Source organism: Odontesthes bonariensis, chromosome 3 (assembly GCF_027942865.1).
Source record: "Odontesthes bonariensis isolate fOdoBon6 chromosome 3, fOdoBon6.hap1, whole genome shotgun sequence".
Classification (NCBI taxonomy): Eukaryota; Metazoa; Chordata; class Actinopteri; order Atheriniformes; family Atherinopsidae; genus Odontesthes; species Odontesthes bonariensis.
The window spans coordinates 34,433,862-34,457,449 of NC_134508.1; the positions used below are offsets into that span (position 1 = coordinate 34,433,862).

Below are 23,588 nucleotides of genomic sequence, written 5' to 3' on the forward strand. Positions count from 1 at the left end.
TCTGCACATCTTATTTTTTGAGTCAATCTAAAGTATTTGGACTAATGTTGTTCGTAAAGAATTACCCTGCAAGAGATTTCTGACAGAGCTCTAGCTGTTTCTGAAGCTCGGGTAGGTGATGCCCTAACATTGGGTCACCCACACAGCAGTCCACCACTTTTGGCACCTTCTGAGCACGCTGCATGATCTTAATCCAGGACTTGTCGATATCTTGAAAGCGTTTTGCCTCCTGTAATAGAAAAAAAAAGGGCAGTTTGAATTTTACTTAAGGAAGCATTCTAAGGTGTAGTTTTCCCCAGGATAGAAAGCATGAACTGCACCTGTGGGAGGTCTTTGGCGATGTCACCCCCAACAAACACAGCTTCCAAGTAGATCCACAAGTTTTGCACAATAACCCACTGTTCAATGACTTCCGATGATGTTGAAAGATTGGAGAGCCAATCCTGGATCTCTGTTTTGTAGTATGCACTGTACCTGTACAAAGCAGATAAGGACACAAGCTACTTAAAACTTTAAAGGTGTTGTAAAATGCTGTTGGTAAATGTCAAATCTGTTAAGAACAAGATAAGTTTATTTCTACTTCTTCCTCTTTAACTAAGTGCGTACATTCACTTTAGTTTAACAGACTTTCATTATATTGTTCCGGAGTTCAAGGCTCCTTAGGAACTGATTTAATCAGTGGAATGTAAATCTGAAGCTGTTGTTAACTTGTATTACCTGTTACTTAGCAGTGAGCCCAGTACCATCAAGCTATCCTCCAGGATGGTAAGAATCTCTGCTGTCTCTGCCCCCTTCAGCATTAGTTCTCCTCTATCCTTGAATGTCATCAAACTAAGGGTCTGACCAGACCACAAGTCTTTTACCTGTGACAATTTGGCCTCAATATCCTTCTCTTTTACAGCAGATATGGAGATGTCCTATGAATGAAGAAAGCCAGGCTAAGGAGGTTAGACACATACAAAAAGAAGAAATATTGTTGCTAGAACTGTGGAATTAAATGTATTCAAACTTCCAGCGAACCTCAATATCATCCTTGTACTTCAGCAAAGGGGCTTCCATGATGTTCTTCAGCATAAAGGTTTTGGACTCCACCTCAAATTGGTGTCCAGTTAAGTCTCCAATCCGGTCCCAGTGTCTCCGCATCATGGATTTGTTTGCCATCAATTCCAGCAGCGGGCACGACTCATTGAAATCATCAATGGTCCTCTTTAGGTCAAGGAAGGCTTGCCAGTCCTTTAGTGCTTTGGGCAGCTTCCGGCACCTACAAATAGAGATGATAAACAATATATCTATCACAGGAATACAAAAGAAATCAAAAATACAATGCTGGCACAAAGCAGGTTGTAATGGCTCAGAAATACTCCACCTATTCTGAAATTCCACAAGTTCTGCATTGATCTTTTCAATGTCCACGTCTGTCCACAGGATTTTATAGTACCCACTGATCTTACTCATCACTGTATCATACAGGCCGTAGAGTTTCCGAAGCAGCTCAAGCTCTTTTCTAAAAAAAAAAAAGGAAAAATCCTTAAAAGATATTACAATCTTTGTTAGTTAATATTAATGGAATTTTCATTGATGGCTCTGATAGAAAGCTTTGTCAGGATAGTAACAAACTTCTTCTGGTGTAGAAAGTTATTCTCCGTAACAGGTAAGCCGAGAAGTTGCTCCCCAGAAGTATATGTGGTGAAATTTCTCCACAGTTCATCAAATCTAGCCTGAGTAAAAAGAACATTTTTTGGCAATAAAATTAGATTCAGCAAACGAGAAGAAAACTGCCATGTTTATAAAACCAAAACCAAAATTCAAATTAAATGTAATTTCACATTTTTGTACTGCTGTTTCATGTAGTTTGTAGTCTTTTGATTTGAATTTCTTTTCAATTTGTCTTTATAAGTCTCTATCAAAATAGATTATCTTCCACTCAAAATAAAGCTAAAGGCTTTTCTTCTTCTTCCTCACATGTTTTAAGCGTAAAACATTAACTGGAATATAGAACGGTGAGAGTGAGCAGTAATGGTACCTGAAAGGCTTGCAGCTGCCTGCTGGCTACTTGTGGAGGAATTCCTTCAACCATTGGGCCTTCCTGAAATGCAGGATCATATGAGCTGATAAGAACGTCTACATTTTTCCAAACACCCATAGAAACAAGGTCATTCACAGATTACTTACAGAGTCGTATTCTTCCTTAAAAGAGTAAACATCCTTCTCGAAAACAGCAACACATTCCACAAGGTTTCGTTTGAACTTGGGCTGCATGCAAACCAGCTCATCTTGCACTGATCTCTGAGAAAATCCGAGTTCAAAATTCATTATCGAAGCTTTGTTACAGAGGAACACATCATGAAAAAAATCATTTAAAGAAAAAAGCCTGAATGTCTTGATAGTACTAACAGCTTTAGACTGAAGTTGTGTGAAGAGATGCCTCAGATTGTACACTCCTTCTGCTTCTCTTTTGGTCACTTCTGCTTCATTTTTGGTCAATATTTCAAAGGCTTCCTGTAAACAACATTATTTCATGTTTCTTATCAGTCTGCAATGTTTGCAACTGTAAAGGTCAAAGAGGGAGCTCTGCTTAAGGTACTGTATATGTCTAAAAAAACGAATGACCGTCCTAGTCATACCTCAATAGAAATTAATGTCATATCAGTCTGAATTTCAGCATCTCGAAGCTTTGACAGGGTGCCCATGGCATGACGCACATCTTCCAGATTAGAAACAGAATGCGATACTTGTACAAGGTATTTGTTGATGTGTAAACTGATGTTAATCATTTTCTTCTTGTAATCCTCCTTCAAGTATCTGCAGATCAGTTTCTTCCAGGCTTTGGTCTCAGCCATCAATGCCTTCTTTAATAAACCTAAAAAAAGGAAAGAGAAAGAATTTCCCATGTAAAGCTTGAATCACTCCTTTAAAAGACCAAATTAAAAAAAAAAACTAGCAAAGGCTAACATGTGACGGTACAACCAATATCATGGGTTTTCCAATCAGCATTTACCCTGAAAAAGATTGTACACCCTCCTTCAGTTTTAAGGTTTAACAGATCATAATGGATAAATCCTCTGATCCTTACCAGGCCGTAGATACAGTGCCTTGTGAAAGTATTCGGCCCCCTTGAACATTTCAACCTTTTGCCACATTTCAGGCTTCAAACATAAAGATATAACATTTTATTTTTTTGTGAAGAATCAACAACAAGTGGGACACAATCGTGAAGTGGAATGAAATTTATTGGATGTGTCAAACTTTTTTAACAAATAAATAACTGAAAAGTGGGGCGTGCAATATTATTCGGCCCCTTTACTTTCAGTGCAGCAAACTCAGGCCACAGTTACACATAGCCGGGTATTTAGAGAAACGAATATTTCCCCCCCTCCGTTTTCAATAATAACATCGTGCACACAACATCGTTTTCAAAAAACTTGTCATTTACATCAACCCGCATAAAAGCGCGAATAAAGCCATGCAAGCCAATCAAAATCCTCAGAATCGAGGACTTTCCTCATGTGAAGGAGGAGGTAACGCGAGCAAATATCACAACAAAACTGAAGGCAATAAGAGGGAAATATAGACAGTCAGTGGATACTGGACGCAGGAGAGCCACGGAAAAGTGATGCTCCTCTATTTTGAACTGTGCGAGCAGGTTTGGGGTGGCAAATGCAATAAGGCCAGAATCGTTTGCACAAACGTAAAAATTAGTAGAACTTTAACATCATCCATGATAATCCTGATCAGTAGCCAAACAAACTGTAAACATAAGGCGCTCGCATGACGTTAAGCATTTTCTGGCGCATAATGTGACGTTTAAGAACCTAGAACGCCGTTTCTCCCAGTTGACACGGCAACACATAACCGGCGTTATCAGACATCTCCACTTTGGCCGGAGGTTTTAGAAATAATCGTTTTCTGTGATAAAAACGGGGTTTTGGTGTAAATGAGAGGCCAAACTGCAGGAAAATATCTGCGTCTTCCTATTGTGTAAACGGGGCCTCTCTCCAGAAGTTCAGTGAGGATCTCTGAATGATCCAATGTTGTCCCAAATGACTGATGATGATAAACAGAATCCACCTGTGTGTAATCAAGTCTCCGTAGAAATGCAGCTGCTCTGTGATAGTCTCAGGGTTCTGTTCAAAGCGCAGAGAGCATCATGAACACCAAGGAACACACCAGGCAGGTCCGAGATACTGTTGTGGAGAAGTTTAAAGCCGGATTTGGATACAAAAAGTAGGGATGGCCGGTGAAGCCTCATGAAGCTTCCACAGAGTTCATCTGATTGTGCCAGGAAATGAACCAAAGTTTCGGGGCTTTGAAACCACACAGAACAGTGGAATCTGGTGGTGCACCGCAAGTATCATCTGCTTCAACCAGCCTCATTGTCCTTGTTATACTTTAATATGTACAAAATAAAAAGCGTAAAAGAAAGAAAATTGTGATTTTATATGACAAGTGCTTGTGTTACATTGAAAGTGGCTAGTAGTTCTACTAGAACTACTAGCCACCGTACCTTGAAACCTTTATCTTCCACAATAGAAAATGGTTGCACATCCATAACAATCATATCCACCCACACAGAATCAAGCTTTTGCTTCCTTGACACTACAAAAATAAAATTCTGCATATCAAGAAAATAAACGCAGGGCAAACTTGTAAAATGCTGGATTCAAACTCATAACCTTTGGATGCAAAAGCCACTAAGCTAATCACTGAGCTATCAGTTAAGTGACTGCGTCAACCCACCATCTACATGATGTCTAGTTAAAGACATCATCCATAGCTAAGAATAATAGTACACTTTAGTTGTTTTAAATAATTCAGAAACACTTTGCGTAATTAACACACCTTTCTGTCAGAACACAGACAGAGAGGCGTTTGGTACACGGGACACAGCTGTGTAATAATGGCCGCAAGCGCTTTGTTTGTGATATGTGCTAAATAAACAAGTCCAAAATGAATGTATTGTCCTACATAACTTAGATTCTTAAATGTGCTGCCCCCTTATTTTAAGAAGAGAACTATATTAGCATGCATACCCATAATAATAATAAAGCTTATATTTACACTTGAAAAACAAAAACTAGCAAACATCTTACATCACACAATAGTATATTGTACAATAGTAGGGGTGGGCGGTATGGCCTAAAATGTATACCCCGGTAAAATTTGAGCCACTGACGGTATACGGTATATATCGCGGTATGGTACTTTTGTATATAAATTACAACAGAACAGTTTCTCAGTGGTTACCATAGCACCAAATAAACACTTTCAATCAGGATGTTTGCAGCAATATTAAATTAAATTTATTGTGCAAAACAGAAAACACAGGAAATATAAAAAATATATACGTTATATTTATATTTAAAAAACAAGAAAAGGTACATTTCCTCGAATAAACTCTGTGAGAGAAAAGCCGCTGCCTCTTGGATAACGGAACTTTCATAGGCGCCTTCCACTTATTCAACATGCTCAAATATGCGTCATGTTTCAGACACCCCATTTGTGCATGTTAAACTGCTTGTTAATACGATGAGTGTTTTATTACTTTCCATGTCTTCCAAAAGAGAAAATAATCAGGATTTTGAGGATGTTACCGTTACACACCAGCTGAGACGCAGGGTAGCAAAACATTATGGGCGTGAAAACGAAACTTAGAAAATCGGCTCGGCGCATGCGCAAAACCACAAAGTAGCAAATCTCGACAAGTAGGAGAAATCGACAGAACACCGGCTTTGACTCGTTTCATATTCCGGAGCATGGTTACCCCGCAGGTGGTAAAACAAATTACTCGTGTTACCTTGTCTTGCGATTACTGTCGCACGGCATATCCAAGCGGATGTTCAAAACTTTGCATTACTGCCATCTACAGGACTCATGAGCTATTGCGGTATAAGGTATGGCAAAAAAATCTCTACCGTTGGTGAAAAATACCGCATAAGGTATGATACCGTGCATACCGCCTACCCCTATACAATAGTATCACCTTATTAGGAGAAACCAAGGTGAAGTGATCCCAAGCCACAAAACGTTTCTTGCCAGAAGCCATGGAAAAGAGCAATGAATTGAATTCAATTCTGACAGGGCAACAGAACTGGTTGGGAAACCAGTTTGGGATTCATTCTCCTTTTATAGAGAATAGCGCGCCCAAGTGTTCAAACGATGAGAGACCTCTGAACCGTGGTTCCACCAAACAATGCATTCGGCGCTTCGGACGTCATCAATCACGTGATTAGCGCCATTTCATACACGCCCCGGAACATTGTGCCGAACCACTTTGCTTCACGAAGATGAAACGAGCGCCGAAGCGTCCGTGTCAAACGAGCCATCCCTAACAAAAAGATTTCCCAAGCTTCCCAAGGAGCACTGTGCAAGCAATCATACTGAAATGAAAGGAGTATCAGACCACTGCAAATCTACCAAGACCCGGCCGTCCCTCTAAACTTTCATCTGGAACAAGGAGAAGACTGATCAGAGATGCAGCCAAGAGGCCCATGATCACTCTGGATGAACTGCAGAGATCTACAGCTGAGGTGGGAGAGTCTGTCCATAGGACAACAATCACACGTACACTGCACAAATCTGGCCTTTATGGAAGAGTGGTAAGAAGAAAGCCATTTCACAAAGATATCCATAAAAAGTGTTGTTTAAAGTTTGCCACAAGCCACCTGGGAGACACACCAAACATGTGGAAGAAGGTGCTCTGGTCAGATGAAACCAAAATCCAACTGTTTGGCCACAATGCAAAACGATATGTTTGGCGTAAAAGCAACACAGCTCATCACCCTGAACACACCATCCCCACTGTCAAACATGGTGGTGGCAGCATCATGGTTTGGGCCGGCTTTTTGTCAGCAGGGACAGGGAGGATGGTCAAAATTGATGGGAAGATGGATGGGGCCAAATACAGGACCATTCTGGAAGAAAACCTGTTGGAGTTTGCAAGAGACCTGAGACTGGGACGGAGATTTATCTTCCAACAAGACAATGATCCAAAACATAAAGCCAAATCTACAATGGAATGGTTCACAAATAAACGTATCTAGGTGTTGGAATGGCCAAGTCAAAGTCCAGACCTGAATCCAATCGAGAATCTGTGGAAAGAGCTGAAGACTGCTGTTCACAAACGCTCTCCATCCAACCTCACTGAGTTCGAGCTGTTTTGCAAGGAAGAATGGGCAAGAATTTCAGTCTCTCAATGTGCAAAACTGATAGAGACATACCCCAAGCAACTTGCAGCTGTAATTGCAGCTAAAGGCGGTGCAGTTTTTTATTTGTTAAAAACGTTTGACACATTGAAATTAGTTTCATTCCACTTCACGATTGTGTCCCACTTGTTGTTTTCTTCACAAAAAAAATACATTTTCTATCTTTGTGTGAAGCCTGAAATGTGGCAAAAGGTTGAAAAGTTCAAGGGACCGAATACTTTCGCAAGGCAGCATAGAAGTAAAAAAGAAAAAAAAAAACAACAGCTTACCTGTTGAAAGTTCAGTAGACCCAAAAACAATCTCAGGCTTGATAGCATCAATGTCTTGCTCAACTGAGTCGTAGTACTGGATTTCAGATTTAATCTGAATCAGGGATGGATTGCTACCCATAAATTCCTGTAAAAAAAAAAAAATGAAGACAATTAAACCGTTATCATTATAGGGGAAAAAACAGCCAACATGTCTTCTAGGGAAAACAAACCTGGACTTTGAGGTTCCTGTCCACATTCCAAATCACCCTGAAAGGATCGAAATGCTTCAAAACGTCACTTGCTTGTTCCTTCTGGGAGCTGATTGCAGTTTTCAGATCGACCACAACTTTTTTAATGTCCCTGTGTTCAAAAACACTCTGGAAGAAATTGTTGCCTTTTGTGATGAAAATAGGACAAAAAAAAAGGGAAAATAAATTAATTTAAACACAGTTTTAACCAAACGTTGATCTTGACAATTTCATGAACAAAACCAATCCTGTTCAAATGATTGTTTTACTTATCAGACACCTGATTGTCAGATGAAAACAGTAAGCTATTTTGACAATGTCTGTTGTGGGATTTCATTTTTAAAGCAGTATTTGTGCAGCCATTGTATTGTTAAAAGTTACATTTTACGCAGGATAACAGCTTTTTGGGGGATTTAGGTTGCTTGTTGACTGCTGATAAGCTGCATCTTTATACGGTCATTTTCTGGTGGAAACTATAGCAATTGACCTTGTTATCCCATGGAAAGTAGTTTTGTTATCCTCAGATAAAAGTAGAATAAACTCATGATCTCGTGATAATGTCGTCACAATAACTAATTGCAGCCAAGGCCCCTCGCTCCTGTTTACACACACAAGTCAGTGCACTTGAAACATCTTCACAGACTTCTGCATGCTCGTATCTAACAACTTAAAAAATGTATGATATTAAAACTAATATAATACATGAAAGTTTAAATGAAATAATCCTAATTATAACTGATCAAATGACAATTTATGGGAGATCCCCATTTGCGGACTTGTTTTATCAGGTGTCTGCTGTCATGTATGTGCATGCTGACAGTTAGTAACCTTTGTTCTGTGTGTCATCTTGACTGTACTCCTTCTGCCAAGCAACACCCTTGCTAACCTCCAACACACAGTCAATAAGTTGATTTATGGCCTGTTGGATCTCATCTACATTGGGAATCATTACCTGAGGACAAATATCAGACATAGTAGCAACATTGTAGTGCTTGACGAGACAGGCAAAGAATTAAAGATAATGTATTTCCCCTGACCATAAACCATTGTAGCGAATGAAAATCATCCAACCATGAGTAGAAAGAAAACAATAACTCACCATATTGGGTTTGTCCAGTTGGGCTTCAGACTGAATCAGTGGGACCACCTTCGGCTTAATCTTTGCCCTCTGGTAAGTGCTAAAATACACATTTATTGATTTTACTCTTTCAGAGGTTATTTCCTTTCTTTGTGATACTGTTCTTCTTATTTAAACCCAGAAATACTCACTTGGTGCCACAAATTCTCCTTTTAAGGATCTCCAGGGATAACTTGGTGCTTTTGACAAGTGCATCGAATACCTTTGTACTGAAGAGTTCATAAAGCTTCTTAAACTCCTGAAATGAGGATTTTTTATTTGAGGCATTAATGCCTGTGTTGGCACACAACAGTTTATAGAAAAGACATGTTTTGCAGTTGGTATCCAATCATACCTTTTCGAACTTGATCTGTTTATCTTTCAATGGACCCTCTAAAAGCCTCTTGCTCTCTCTTGAGAAGGTCACACTCCTCCCTGAAATTTATATATATATGTATAAAAAAAGCTGAGATGCTAATTATACGAAAAGAAAAGTCATTTACATTTGTGCTACACACCTTGAACAGGTTCCTCCACAATCTTGGTGCCTTTTGGTTCATAAATAGCACTTAACACATTACCCAACTCCATAACAGCTCCTTTAACATAACTGCATTTGTAATCCAGTGTCTTTGCCCACTCCTTACAACGGTTCTGAAAAACAAAAGAGGAATAGTTGCACTACGAGCGTTTCAATGAAACAGAATTCAGAGTTCATTGGAAAACTCAAAAGTTTACTCAAACCACGACATCGAGCCTTTGCTCTTTGACAAAGTAATGATTGTTTCAAACTCACGTAATGGATGAAAAACACTTTAACTTCCCTTAATGGATATGGAGAATAAAAATAAGATGGTCATGCCTTATTGTGGTCAACCAGCTGCTGCAGCAAAGATGCACGGCCTTCTGGGAGCTCTATCAGAACAGTCTCAGACATGTCTTTGAGGACATCATCAATTTGTATCTTACAAATATCCTGCACCTGAAAAAGAAAGTGGCATCTAGAAGCGTGGCTTTTGTCCAAGAGAGCTGTCACACCAACCCAAACATATCTGAACAATGTGACATTTAACCTGATGTTGATACTTTTCAGTATCAGTAGAATTTTTATTCATCAACAAACCTTTTTTACAAGATTTTGGAGCTCAGACAGAGCAGTTTCAACATTTTGAAAGAACTTGTCCAGGAGGAGGGAAGACCAGGTCAGCAGCACCGAACCGTGTCGAAGTGCAGATTCCACCTGGACATTTTAAGGATGTAGAATTACAATCAAAAGCTCTTCAGGACACGTCTGCTCGAGACATTTCTCAAATCGGCAAAACCCCTTCCCACTGCCTACAGCAGGGTTCACATTCATCAAGTAACAATTTCCCACTAAAGAAGACGGACCACCTGCCGTACACACGGTATGAAAAGCTTACGTTTTTTATTTTTGAAGCCATCAAACTGTTGAAGTCTGCGGGTATGCTCTCACAAGTGGATTCAAAATCTTCCAGAATGGTCTATAAAAAGGCATACAGGTCAAATTCTCTTAAGTTAAACAATCCCGTAAAAAAAATGTAAATCCCGGTTTACCTTTAGTCTGAGGTGATGGGCATTTATTTTGCTTTCCATCTTGATAAGAAGCGAAGCCTGCGTTGGAACCTTATGCCCCATTTTCAACAAACACTTAGCCTCCCGAATGACTTCGGTTATTTTAGGGTCAAAGTTGACGACTAATTTTCCAGTATTTGGGTGGCGAACCAGCAGGGTAATGTTCAAGACTGTTATACGGAACAGAGAAAGCTCGTTTTAACAGTGTGCAATAATGGAATCGACAGGGGCTGTTTTCTGCCATTAGTGTCAAATTATGACATCAGAACAAGAGAACCAACCGTGATCTAGTTTGGAAACTTTCTCCATCCACGTTTCGTGTTGAAGAAGCTCAAACTCGACCAACATAGCTGCAGTCCCATTGTACATTCTGACCACATCTTGTCCCACGGGACTACATAGGATGTCCGAGTTTTCCTGCAAAGGAAGGGAGATTTGATCGTCGTTAAAATGTCACTGTGAAGTATAACTGTAAAGTTGTTTTGCTGATAGAAACTGTGTCTCACTTTCATGTACAATATCGGCTCCTCTATCTTTTTATAGAGGTGTCTGACCCAACCAATCCTGCCAGCCACTGGTGGCATATTTCTGGATAATGGAATGTCATCCTTCTGATTGTCAAAGACCTGCAAATGAAGTTTACAAAACATACTAAAATCATTAACAGTTTTCTTCCATTTTCAATTCAAAATGTTTCACTCATCTGAAGATTTCTTTCAGCTTAATACGTTTAATAAGGTTTATTGTTTGGTATCTAAGCCCAAGCAAACTGAATACCTTTTTCACAAACTCCACCTCTGAAGCAAAGTGCTGAAGAATAACACCCAAAATGTTGGAAATGTGAGTTGCAAGACAGGGAAGGTTCAGCTTCTGAAAACTATCAAAACAAATTTCATAGATTGCTTATATTTTTTCCTTTTAATGCCACAGTTAGAATAGAGTCTTCATGTCATACTTCCAAATTCTGCAAATTGTACTGACCGCTGTAGCAGGCAAAGAGCTTGCTGAGATGAGATGATGTTTGAGAAGTACGAACACATAAATGCCTGGAGCTGACTCTGTGGAAAAGGACAAGATTGTGGGGATACTCTGAGAATACAACGTCAATATTATTTTCTTTTTTCAGCTTCAAGCTGTGTCGATACAAGCAGTAGATCCTCATTCCTCAGAGATTCTACAATCTTACTAGTCCTTCTTTCTGTTCCTAAACGTGTAATTCTTTTAAGTGTGGCCATGTGTGAATGCAACGGCTGTTTGGAGTAAATGAGTGTTGCTGTGATGTTGCACGTATGAACCTGTTCCCAACTTTCACTAAAGATCTTCATCTGGTTGAGGCTTCCTGAAAAAATGAGCTTGAACCAACATTTGGGTACAAGCTGTAGATTACACTTACCTCAATGTGGCTCATTTGAGCCATGAAGTTCACAAAATCAGTTTCAAATTCAGTCGTCCTCGGGGACAACATGTCATACTTCTTCCTTTTCAGATTCATGGACACAGTGTGGAATTGTCTGGCTGATTTCTCAATGCCTTCAATGTTTGACTTTTCAAGAGATTCAAATGTCTTGAACACTGTGATTATTTTCTTGATCTACAAAAGACAATATTCGTCGTCACATTGCAAGGCCTTATGATAGAAGTGGGATGGAGATTTAAGAGAATGAACAAAGACAACACCTTTTCAAGTTGCTTGCAGAAGCTCTCAAACTTGCAAAAAATCTGCATCTCTGAAACCTCAAGGAATGTTTTCCCAGTTTCTTCCATTACTTGTACCTTTTTTTTCTGGAAACAGGTCTGATACTCCTGATATAAGCATGTACAGACCTGCCAAAGATAAAAGAAACATGATGACAGCTACAGTCTACTGATGTCAAAATGTGTAATCTTAAGCCTTGGTAATAATAACCCAAATGTTTAGTAATATCAGCTTCAGTCACCTGCATTTTTCTGATGAGTTTTTCAGCATCTTGATCCCATATAAGACAACTGCCATCGTCAGTAATGTAGGATCTGCATGCTGTGACCATCTGATTTGTGATCTGGAAAAGTGGTCAGTTGTGTGGCTACAGTTTTACAAAGGGAGCTGGATCCTTGCACTGCGTCTTCTCATGAAAGTTACGTTTTCCGGTGACAACTTAAATATTTCAGAAACTGAACACACTTCACTTACTTTGACAAGCAGCGCAGACATCTTTTCGCTTGTATTGTAATATAGTGAAACACGGTAAATCATGTGAATGGCACTGATGACCTTCGGCACATTTTCTGTCATGGAAACCTGAAATCACATTTCATGATTTAGGAGGATCAATGAAGATGAATTATCATCTATTTCTACACTTAAGTTTGCCAAACTTGCAAACTTTTTACTAATTCTTTGTTAAAAAAAATGTATATAAGTTGTCTAAATAATGGCTGCCTGGATAGTACAAAACAATGTAATAAGGACATATTAATTCAGTGTTACCAAACACAAACTATTCATTAGAATCAAACTGTTAAATGTACATACGGGGTCACTGTTGTACAGAGGATGTAAGACTTTCTCAAGTGTTGACAAGAATTTGAAATTGTCTTTTGCCTCATTGACACGATATGTTATCCTCGTGTCGAGATCCCGCCACACCTGCACGGGTACAAGACTGCGTTAATAGGAATCCATTGATTGATTTAATAAATCTAGTCATTCACAAATGATCTTAGCATAGGATTTTATCAGAATACATGAAATAATTCAGGACTAGGCTCAGATGTGACACCAACACTTTCCAGTGAAATGAAACAGTGCCTACTCAGCATCATCTTAATGCAGAACGGCTACATACTGTACTGTGTTAACAAATAATCATTTCCAAAAACTATTTTTTTCATACATCTGTGAAGATCACCTACATGCAGTGAACACTGAATCCATGATCATTGCAAGCTATCCAACGTCGATATCTTCTACATTGCAATTTTCAGGCATTTGTCATGATTTATGTATCACAGACTGTTTTTAATTTCTCTTTACATGCAGCAAACCTTAACTACATACACTAAAACTGATACAAAGTGAAAATGTTCAATAGCTTTGGTATTACTCTGTGTACATTGAACACTTGTGTCAGTACCTTCATTATTTTGGAATGGTTGAGATGGAGCACCATCACCACCGCCTTACACTCTGGGCTTTTGATGTGATCGATGATAGAGTTGTACTGTAAAGACATTCGTTTCCAGTGTTCTAACTCACTCAGTGGTCCGGCAGAATCATCCTCTTTCCTCAACAAATCACTCTCCATCAGGACCTGATGACAATGGATACATCACCAACATCACCATTAAGCTTTGCTGTCTGAGCAATCCTATCATATTCCCAATCTTCCATAACTATCTGATCCATCTTGGCCTGATGTCACCATCTCTAACCAATGAGCTTTGTGCCCATCACAGTCATCGCAAATTCATTTTTAGCATTTAACAGCACAAATTAAGGTTGTTGGATCAAATATAATCTCTGAAATCTACCAACCTGCTCGATTTGTTTGCACCATTGCATCAGAATTTCTTCCAGCCGTTGCACCATGTCAAAGTTGGCAGCCGCAGCTTTCATATCATCCAGACAGGCCAGTTTAGACAAGTCAATATCTGTGACTGTTTTCAGATGAACGACGCTCTCATTGCTCCTCTGGATATCTGAAGTATAAATAAGACAAAGTACAAAATCATCAGTACTGGTTACAAACCATCTTTTGGTTACAGTATTGCTTGTTATTGTGTACTTCAACATAAGATGGTTTTAAATCAGTTGAGTAAGATTTGCCCGAGAGATGGAGCTTAAAGTTACAATCTTTCTAAAGAGCCACCCTCCAATAACTTATTCACATTCAGTTGGCAATAAATGTGAAACATTCTTACCATCTAAAGAGTTCAAAAAATGTTTAAAGGAATAGAAGAAGTTCTTTTTAAGTTTTGCTCCATGTCTAGACTTGTCTACAGCTCCCCAGTTCTGTCCTGTAGTAAGGGCTGGAAGCAGTGCATCGTAGGAATCCCTTATTCCTTTCAGGAGGCCATCCCTGGCATCAATCATTGAGAAAAAGATTTCCTGCAAGGCATCAAGAAAAGACAACCCATCACTTAATGAAATCCGAAGCAGAAAACATTTCAACTGTGAGGGAGAAACATGATTTGGTTTGAGATGTTAGGGTTCTCATGAAAATGTGCTCTTGCTTCGAACTACTGACTGACATTACATCAGCTGTGCCAAACTTTGGTACCTGATAATGCATCTGGTTGAGATAGCAGAGTACACAAATATAGAGAGCGTGATTTCTGTAAATCACGTAAAGAACATAAACCACTTCATTTGAAAAAGTAACAAGCAATCAGCTCTGTAAATTCATATGAATTGACCCCACAGAGGTTGAAAAAAGAAACGTTCAGATTATAAACCAGCGGCCAAAACGCACAGCAGCTCACACCTCACATCTGGGCAACAGGAAAAACCAGAGCAGACTAAAAATGAATGTAAACGTGTCAGTCCAAGGGAATGAAATCAAACTTCTCAAAGCCAGACTAATATACGCAGATAATGCAGTTGGGAGTCGAATCCATCCTGCATGTATACACTCAACTAGACTTAATATATTCTCAGCGCTTCACAGATCTTATCCAGGAAAAAGGTAGAGAAGAGGAGGGCAACAAAAAAGAAGAATCACAAGGAGATGCATGCATTTGTAAAAACAAGTAGACCGTCCACATCAAAGTCCGCCATCTTTTTACATAAGAAGCCCCCTCCCACGCTCAAGACGAGAAACAAGTTTGAAGCCAACACAGCACACCATGTCGGTGAGTCGTTACTCTGTAAACGGTGTTTCCGTAGATCAAAGGCTCCTCAGTAAACAGCCATTTTTTGTACGGTGGGGTGTTTGTCTGTGGAGGTTTTACTGCTCGCGTTAGTTTAACATAGTCATCAAATAACGTTGTGGAGCACATAACATTAGCTAACTGCTAATAATGCATTAAACTCCTAACATAACCTTAGTAAAGTAAAATATGTTTGGTTTTAATCCTTAGGTTAAAAAGACCAACAAATGAATAACTTTAAAGGGGAACTCCGGGGCATTTGAAGCGTGTTTCCATTGCTAGAGGTTGTCAAATAATGATAGTATGACACAGAGAGGTGCGTATCTGCGCTCCCTGTGTGGAGATTGCTCTGTCCGCACAGCATGTCATGCGAGGCTAATACGTGGTGGCTAAGGGGCAAGCGCTAACCCTTCCACGTAAAACAACAACTTGCACACTGCAGAAACGTCACACCTCTTTATAACCCATCCGACAATAAAGTCACAAGCCTTACCATCAAAACCATATGCATGGTTCTCACATTACTGGCATGGGGACGTTACAAAAAAACTTTATAAACAGCATGTAACTCACCGGCTGGTTGTAGGCTCGCGCATGTGAAAGCCCAAAAGAGTCGATGGAGAATAATCCCATATACAAAACAATTATATTCTCTAGAAAAACTGCGTTCAAGTATTTAAAACATTACAACAATATTACTGGGCATGTATTGTTGTAATGTTTTAAATACTTGAACGCAGTTTTTCTAGAGAATATAATTGTTTTGTATATGGGATTATCCTCCATCGACTCTTCTGGGCTTTCACATGCGCGAGCCTACAACCAGCCGGTGAGTTACATGCTGTTTATACAGTTGTTTTGTAACCTCCCCATGCCAGTAATGTGAGAACCATGCATATGGTTTTGATGGTAAGGCTTGTGACTTTATTGTCGGATGGGTTATAAAGTGGTGTGACGTTTCTGCAGTGTGCAAGTTGTTGTTTTACGTGGAAGGGTTAGCGCTTGCCCCTTAGCCACCACGTATTAGCCTCGCATGACATGCTGTGCGGACAGAGCAATCTCCACACAGGGAGCGCAGATACGCACCTCTCTGTGTCATACTATCATTATTTGACAACCTCTAGCAATGGAAACACGCTTCAAATGCCCCGGAGTTCCCCTTTAAGAACATTGTGCATTATCAAAGATCACTTCGCCATCCTAAATGGCTTGTGTATAAACAGTGTTTATTAGTGAATTAACTTTTTTATTAGAGATTCTCTTTGTATGACAATAACTGGACGTGACAGCTGTAACAATGTTATTATTGTGATGTAATACGTTGCTACACACACTGCCATGAGGTGAGCTGCTCAGGGAGGGAACCCGGAGGTTTAAGGAAGATGCTAAGCTAAGACGTAGCTGTGCCATTTTTATCTTTTGTCTTGTTCAATAAAGTTTCCAGAAGCAAGGGTAACACTTTAATCATCAAGTTTGTATAGAGTAGTGATAAAGAATAAGCTGAAACAAAAGCTTTTCTATAAAGTGATTACATCTTTTGATATGACACATAACACAAGAATAAATACTTAACAATTACTGAGACACGCCACCTTTGACCTTACCTCGTGTATGTTTTCTGGGTTCACAGGAATGTCCACTCTGGTCCGTGTGAAGGAGCAGCAGATCCCTGTGAGGCACGTTTTTGCTAAATTGGCTAAAAACAGCCTCATTGCTTTGCCCCCTTTGCTTGGTGCAGGATATACGCGCCCACATTCTGAAATCAAATCCAAATGGTTTTGTAAGAGATGAAAAAACATTCCAGTTCATAATGTTGTGTGGAATATCTGGGTCTTTATCATGCAAGATAATCAATCAAATTTGATTAGAAGACTTTCCCTAAAATTGTATCATCTATCGGTATTTCAGTTTTTCGAAAATAGGACGTTTTTCCTATTTTACTTCAAAAAAAATACTAGTATATAAAACCCGGCATAACAGCTGTCAAACGGAAAAAATTTCAATTAAAATAAGCATGGACAGTCTTTCCAATTGAAGACTTTCCAGATTTCTTCATACCTATTCCTGGGACTTCGGACTCCTGATACACAAACGAAATGGTTTTGCTGCCCCCCGAGGCGAAGAAATGATCAAAAGCGAGCAGCTAGTCAGCAAGAAAAAAGGAAGAACACAAAAACATTATTAATCATTGCATCATATTACGATGCAAGTATAAAACAACCAAAAACAAAACATAACCTTGGAACGAAACGTTTAGAAAGCATCACACCAAACTGAAGAAAAAGCCACAAAAATAACGCGTTATGAATCAATCCCACAAAACCTCAGCTGATCACCTGACTTCTGATTTGTGTTGGTGAGATATTTCTGCTTTTGATAGCATTAGTACCAGTTTGGAGTCACACTGAGGAGGAACTTACTGAAGGAGAATCCAAAACAAATTCCTCCACCTCTGTTGGTGCCAAAGACAGCCGGTCAGCCAGGATGTCAATCATGTACTTGTGTGCAGGGGTGAGCAGCTTTTTCCTCTCTTCTCTTGCCTGCTTATGTTTGGCCTGAAGGAAGACAAGAGTCGGAAATAGTGTAGAAGTGTATTTGCTCTACGTAACTAGAGCTGTATCTCAACGAATAAGCTGAATCAAATGGGCTGCTTTAATTCTGAAAAGAAACAACTGAAACTTACCTGAGACACACACTTGTTTGCTTTTGGATTGGGTGTGTCCATCATAACGATGTCTGGAAGGGAGAATCACCCCTTAAGCCGTAATACTCAACGGTTCCCTTTATTCCCTCTGAGAAAACACTATTAGCCACTAATGTTGTTGATTTATCAACTTTTTCCTGTAATTCAGTAAATAAAATGCATACAGTGACATCAACAGTCTCCTCAGTTCCTAAGCGCTGGATGTGCAACATCTGATCCATGTTTCAAACATTTTTAAAAGTAATTCCTTCAAATTCAAAGGAGCAGGTAATTACAAAAAAATGTTTTTATTGTGTTTCTATATTATTTAAACTTACTTTGGTGAGGTTCCTGATCAATTTGAGCATGAATAAACGCTAATTATTTTTCTTTCTAGCTGATAAGGTATGTTAGCTCAACCGTTACGTCTCAGTTTATGTTGTTTGTTCATTCACTTTTTCAAGTTTGATATTCTGCTCTTACCGAAACTTTATCATCCGACGTATTTGTAGCTTCCAATGTTCAGCTTTTCTTCTTGTGTCGTTTCTGAGTTTCTGAATTATTGGACCATGGAAATATTTTTCTCCAGCCGTTGAGAACTGCTACTGATTCCAAACGTTTATTTAACCGTTTTTTTGGTTTTGTTTTTTTTAACTTCCTTTTAAACGTTGAGATGTCACGACCGTTGGCGCGTGGATGACGTAGGACTGTTGGATGAGCTAACGTTTTAATAATTAGCTCTCACACTCTGTTTTTAATGGGTTGCTTAAGAATTACAAGTATATGTCCAAGATTTTTTTTTTTCCTGAGCCATTACCCAAATTTTGTTCACAGTAAAGTTTTGTTTTGATTGTCAAGAGCTACCACACGCAGTGTGGTGTACAGTAATGGGACAAAAACATTTATTTGAATGTCAGCTGATGAAATTTTTATTGTCACAGTCAAAACAATAAATAGATAAATGTGATGATAAAGAATGAATAAAGGGTTGTTTTAAGTTAAAGTTGTAGACAAGAATGACCTCTAGTATCTGTCATTATGGCTGTGAACCTGAAGAACCCTCTGGCTGAAGTCCTTCCATTGTCAGTGTAAAGCAGGGGTAGGCAATTAGTGGCCCGCCATCAATTATATCTGGCCCGCAAGATGGAATTTTTGAAATATGATTTTTGAAAGATATTTTTCAAACCTCATGTTTTATCGCCTGTTTCATGAGAGATGCCAGGAGATGCAACATTCAGCCTAATAACAGTGTATAGAAGAAAAAAATGTTTTAAATTAAAAAAAATGAAATGCATTTATGTAAATCCACAATAGAAAAACATGGCCATGGCCCGTAATACTATTGTCAGAAAAAAATTGGCCCAGGTCCAAACTTAATTGCCGACCCCTGGTGTAAAGTGTGTGTATTTATTGGACGGGGGGGGGGGGGGGGGGGGGGGGGGGGGGGGCAACTAGTGCATAGCCTTTGAGGACAAAGAGATACATATTTCTAGGTACCAAACTCGGCAAAATGTCTTCCGTCACAATTTGACCTTCTCCTTACACAGGCCTGTGACAGGCCAAGTTTTAAGAGGTATTATCAAATCCCACATAGCCTGTCCCTTATTCTTGAATGGATAGACTCTATGGTTTAGCGCAACTGCTCTGCAGAAAAATCAACAACAACTTTGTAGTCTTGTTTCAAAATAGACATAAGAATCAGCACCCTCAAAGCAGCGTTCCCAGAGCCTTCATACTCTTAAGGCTGTTCAAGGGCACACAGCCTCGTGTCTTTTGGTCATATTCCCATCCACACAACCAGCAACCTCAAACTGAAAGTTATTTTGATGTGAAAAATAATTCTAAAATCAATCTTTAATGAGCTTTCGGTCTTGATAAAAATGATGGTGCACTTGCACTCAGTGTACATTGAAAGATAGCCCATATTAAAGCTTTGTGTGTTGTTTCATTCACTTGAGGATTTACTAAGTTGATTCAGTGTCACAAAAGGTTGTGTGTAACTGTTGTTGGAATCTATGGCCAGGAGGGGGGAGCAGAGAGCAGAAAAGCAAGACTGAGATATACAAGGAACTGACTCTGGAAGACAAGAAGAACATGAAAACAAAAACAAATAAGCATAAAACAAAGACAAACTTAACAAAACCTAACACAGAACTTGCTTGTTTGCTTGGGCACATCTATTCAAATAGTTGAGTCATTCTGCTGAGTGTATTTATACAGTGCAGTATACAAACATGAATTTCTAATTTTCAGTGAGTATGACTCTCAGTGACTATTGTGTTGCCTGCAATATGAGGAGAGAGAGCCTACAAATACTGAATAATTCATCATTCTATTACTAACTCGGTCGGCCCCTGAGTTAATTATCTGCTGTTTGATAGCTCCCTCGATACTTTGCTCACAGCATTAGTAGGAACAAAGAATCGTTCCAGTAACACTGTTAATCCATGAAAGACATGTCACGGGCTGACAGCCAGTCACTCTAATGTGTGAGATTAATGTTGAAGCAAAGGTAACATTGAACTCAAACACTGCCCTGCTGATCTGGAACACAGCCTCCAAGCGATGCTTGCACAGAATCATGGGCCAGATGTGATAATATGCTTTTCTTTTCCATAAAGTATCATTTTTCTTCACTAAAGATGCACAGTGTGCAGATCAGTGGAAGCTTTAAAGGTGATTCACTATCACAAATCAATTCAAACCAAGCTATTCACACTCCTGCATGACTTTCTTTCTTTCTTTTGACCAGATATTTTACGGAGAGAAATATCTTAAACAAAAACAACAGACAAGTACATTTTGAATGTCTTTTACCAGATCAGACTAAACAAAAAAATTCTATGTAGCTTTAACTAACACAGAGAATGCAGAACCTTTTCATGTCTAAAACTGTTTGAAATCATATCAAAAACTTGCTTTTTCTCACTTTAGTAAATGTTGAGCACTATGTTTAACACTTTTTTCATGTCTTATGTAGATCCTGGTTGTAAATAGAACACATTATGTATATCATTTTATAGAATAAAAACACAAGAACACAAGCATACTGTGACAAACATTGAGACTCCTGCCACCAAATACAACATTTTGTTGTAAAAGATCTGTGCCAACACTGATGTTCAAGTTTATATCTGAAATGTTTAACTTTGTTTGGGTAGTTCATTGAGATTAGTTTGGTGTCCATAATTTGTCATTATTGTCTTCAGAGTTTAGAAGTACATCAAAAACCATTCGGACATGATGCAGTATACTACATGCATGCTTTTGCCTCTGATAAATATGAGTTCTTATCCATTTACAGTGAAAGCTTAAGATATTACCTCCTAAATGTAATTTTCTCTTTCTTAATTTAGGCTTTTCTCATTTCTTGAGATGATTTGGAATAAAATACTCTTGTTGATATGTTTATATTTTCCAGAAAACCCCTCAGGTTTTAAATTGCTCAGATATGAATAGCTTAGAAAGCCTGACATGCAGTTTATAGAAATTTCAGTGTCTGAGGAAGCAAACAGACAATAGGTTACAGAGGTTGAGTTAACAGGTAATCAACATTGTCTAAAATGGCTCTTCTAACTTTGCGCAAATGTTTAAACAGAGCTGTCATAAAGTGATGAAAGACACAGCTTCCCATAACAGTTTAGTTGTCTTTTTATTACTCTGGTTATTCAATAATCAATTGCTTGCGTGCACTGCATGTGTGCTCAGAATTGTTTGGGAATTAAAATATCTGAAAAACGCGCAGGCATGAAGGGCCCTTGTGAAAAACTCTTTGCTGAAGTTCTATGTTTACTGTTGAACCGTGGATTAGATCAGTAACAAAGGGACATTTTAGGAAGTCCCACGTCAAAGCAAACGTTACTAAAGGGTGGGGGCTGTTTTCATTTAGCCATAAAGGATGTTTCACAGGTGTGGTGGTTAGCACCGTTGCCTCACAGCAAGAAGGTTCCAGGTTCAACTCCCAGCTGGGGCCTTTCTGTGTGGAGTTTGCATGTTCTCCCCGTGTAAGCGTGGGTTCTCTCCGGGTACTCCGGCTTCCTCCCACTGTCCAAAAACATGCATGTTAGGTTAATTGGTGTCTCTAAAATTGTCCTTAGGAGTGAGTGTGAGCGTGTATGGTTGTTTGTCTCATTTGTCTCTGTGTGGCACTGTGATGGACTGGCGGCCTGTCCAGGGTGTACCCCGCCTCTCGCCCATTGACCGCTGGGATAGGCTCCAGCCCCCCCGCGACCCGACCGACGGATTCAGCGGTATAGAAAATGGATGGATGGATGTTTCACACTATATTGAATGTTATTAGTTTAATTTGTCTATATTCATGTCACTACTCGCAATTTGGTATCATGACAAGGTGTGAAATCTTCAAATAAATATAATCCATTTATTGTGTCAACAGACAAATTTTGCTGCTTTTTCTTTATGTGCTACAGCACATGAAAATAACTGTCAACGCATTGTCACAGCCTTGGTGTAATTGTGACATATGGACTGTTGCATCACATATGTAAGGACAATGTGCTCATTGAGAAATTGAGAAATTTCAGTCTTTCCTTGCATTTTCCCCCACTGTTTCATCTCCTTTTTACACATTACAAACTTCTTGGTACTGAAAATGATGTGATTAAGGTTGGGTGTTAAAAATGACTTGACCAAGCTGAGGTTATAAAAACAGGATGACAAGAGCCAAGAGCTCTCCTCACACCACTCCAGTTTTAGTCACTCCTAACATTTGTCATGTTTGTTGGCCTTACAAGGCGAGGAGGGGCCTTGTCTTAGGATTCCTACATTAAAAACATTGCGAGTAAAAGAAATAAAAGTTTGCTTGAACACATGCAGACCCTGTGTTACAAACTGAACTGCTATCTGGAGACAAAGACCAAAATGAACAGGCACCAACACAGGTTTGGGTGAAAATGAACAGAGAGAGTTAGTAAGTAAAGTCACATGACCTGGCCTCAATCAAGGTTGTCAATTGAGAGCACACTCAGATAGTTAAGGCCCTCAACAAGCATCAATCAACACCCCCACTTGTTCTCACATTTACAACAAGAAAAACAAAAACATTGCAAAGAGCAAAATCACATTTTGGTTCGGCAATCACCTAAATAGAAACCTAGAAAAGGCAAGAAGCTTCCCTTTTGTAGCTGGTTTTGTCATTTGGTCAGCAACCATTTGATCTGTTGGGCAATACTCCAAAAACACATCACCATTTTTTACAGTAGATCTTACAAAATGATATTTGATGTCAATGTGTTTGCATCTCTGTCGGCTAAAGGGATTCTTTGCCAATGCAATTGCCCCCGGTCATCTTCATAAATTACAGGTACATCATAATGAGAGTCAAGATGTTTAAGCATTTGAGACAGGTACAAACATTCTTGTGTAGTGACAGCTAACGCCATGTACTCAGCCTCACATGTCGACAGTGCTACAGTTGGCTGCTTTTTGGTCTTCCAAGAAATCAGAGGACCATTCTTACATAGGCTAACACAATAACCAGATGTACTACGTCGGTCAGTTGCATCTCCTGCCCAATCCGAGTTACCCAGGCTCCGCCCTCGCAGTGACGCAACACCTTCGGCTCTGCTACACTTACTCAGGCAAACTGCTCATTCAGGTGGATTCGAGTTCCCGAAAAAATGGGAA

General features: G+C 39.3%; 1 pseudogene; it reads right to left on the reverse strand.

Moving 5' to 3' along the window:
• LOC142376968 (dynein axonemal heavy chain 8-like) overlaps positions 1–23,588 on the reverse strand; it is a 54,072-nt pseudogene that overhangs the window by 21,468 nt on the left and 9,016 nt on the right.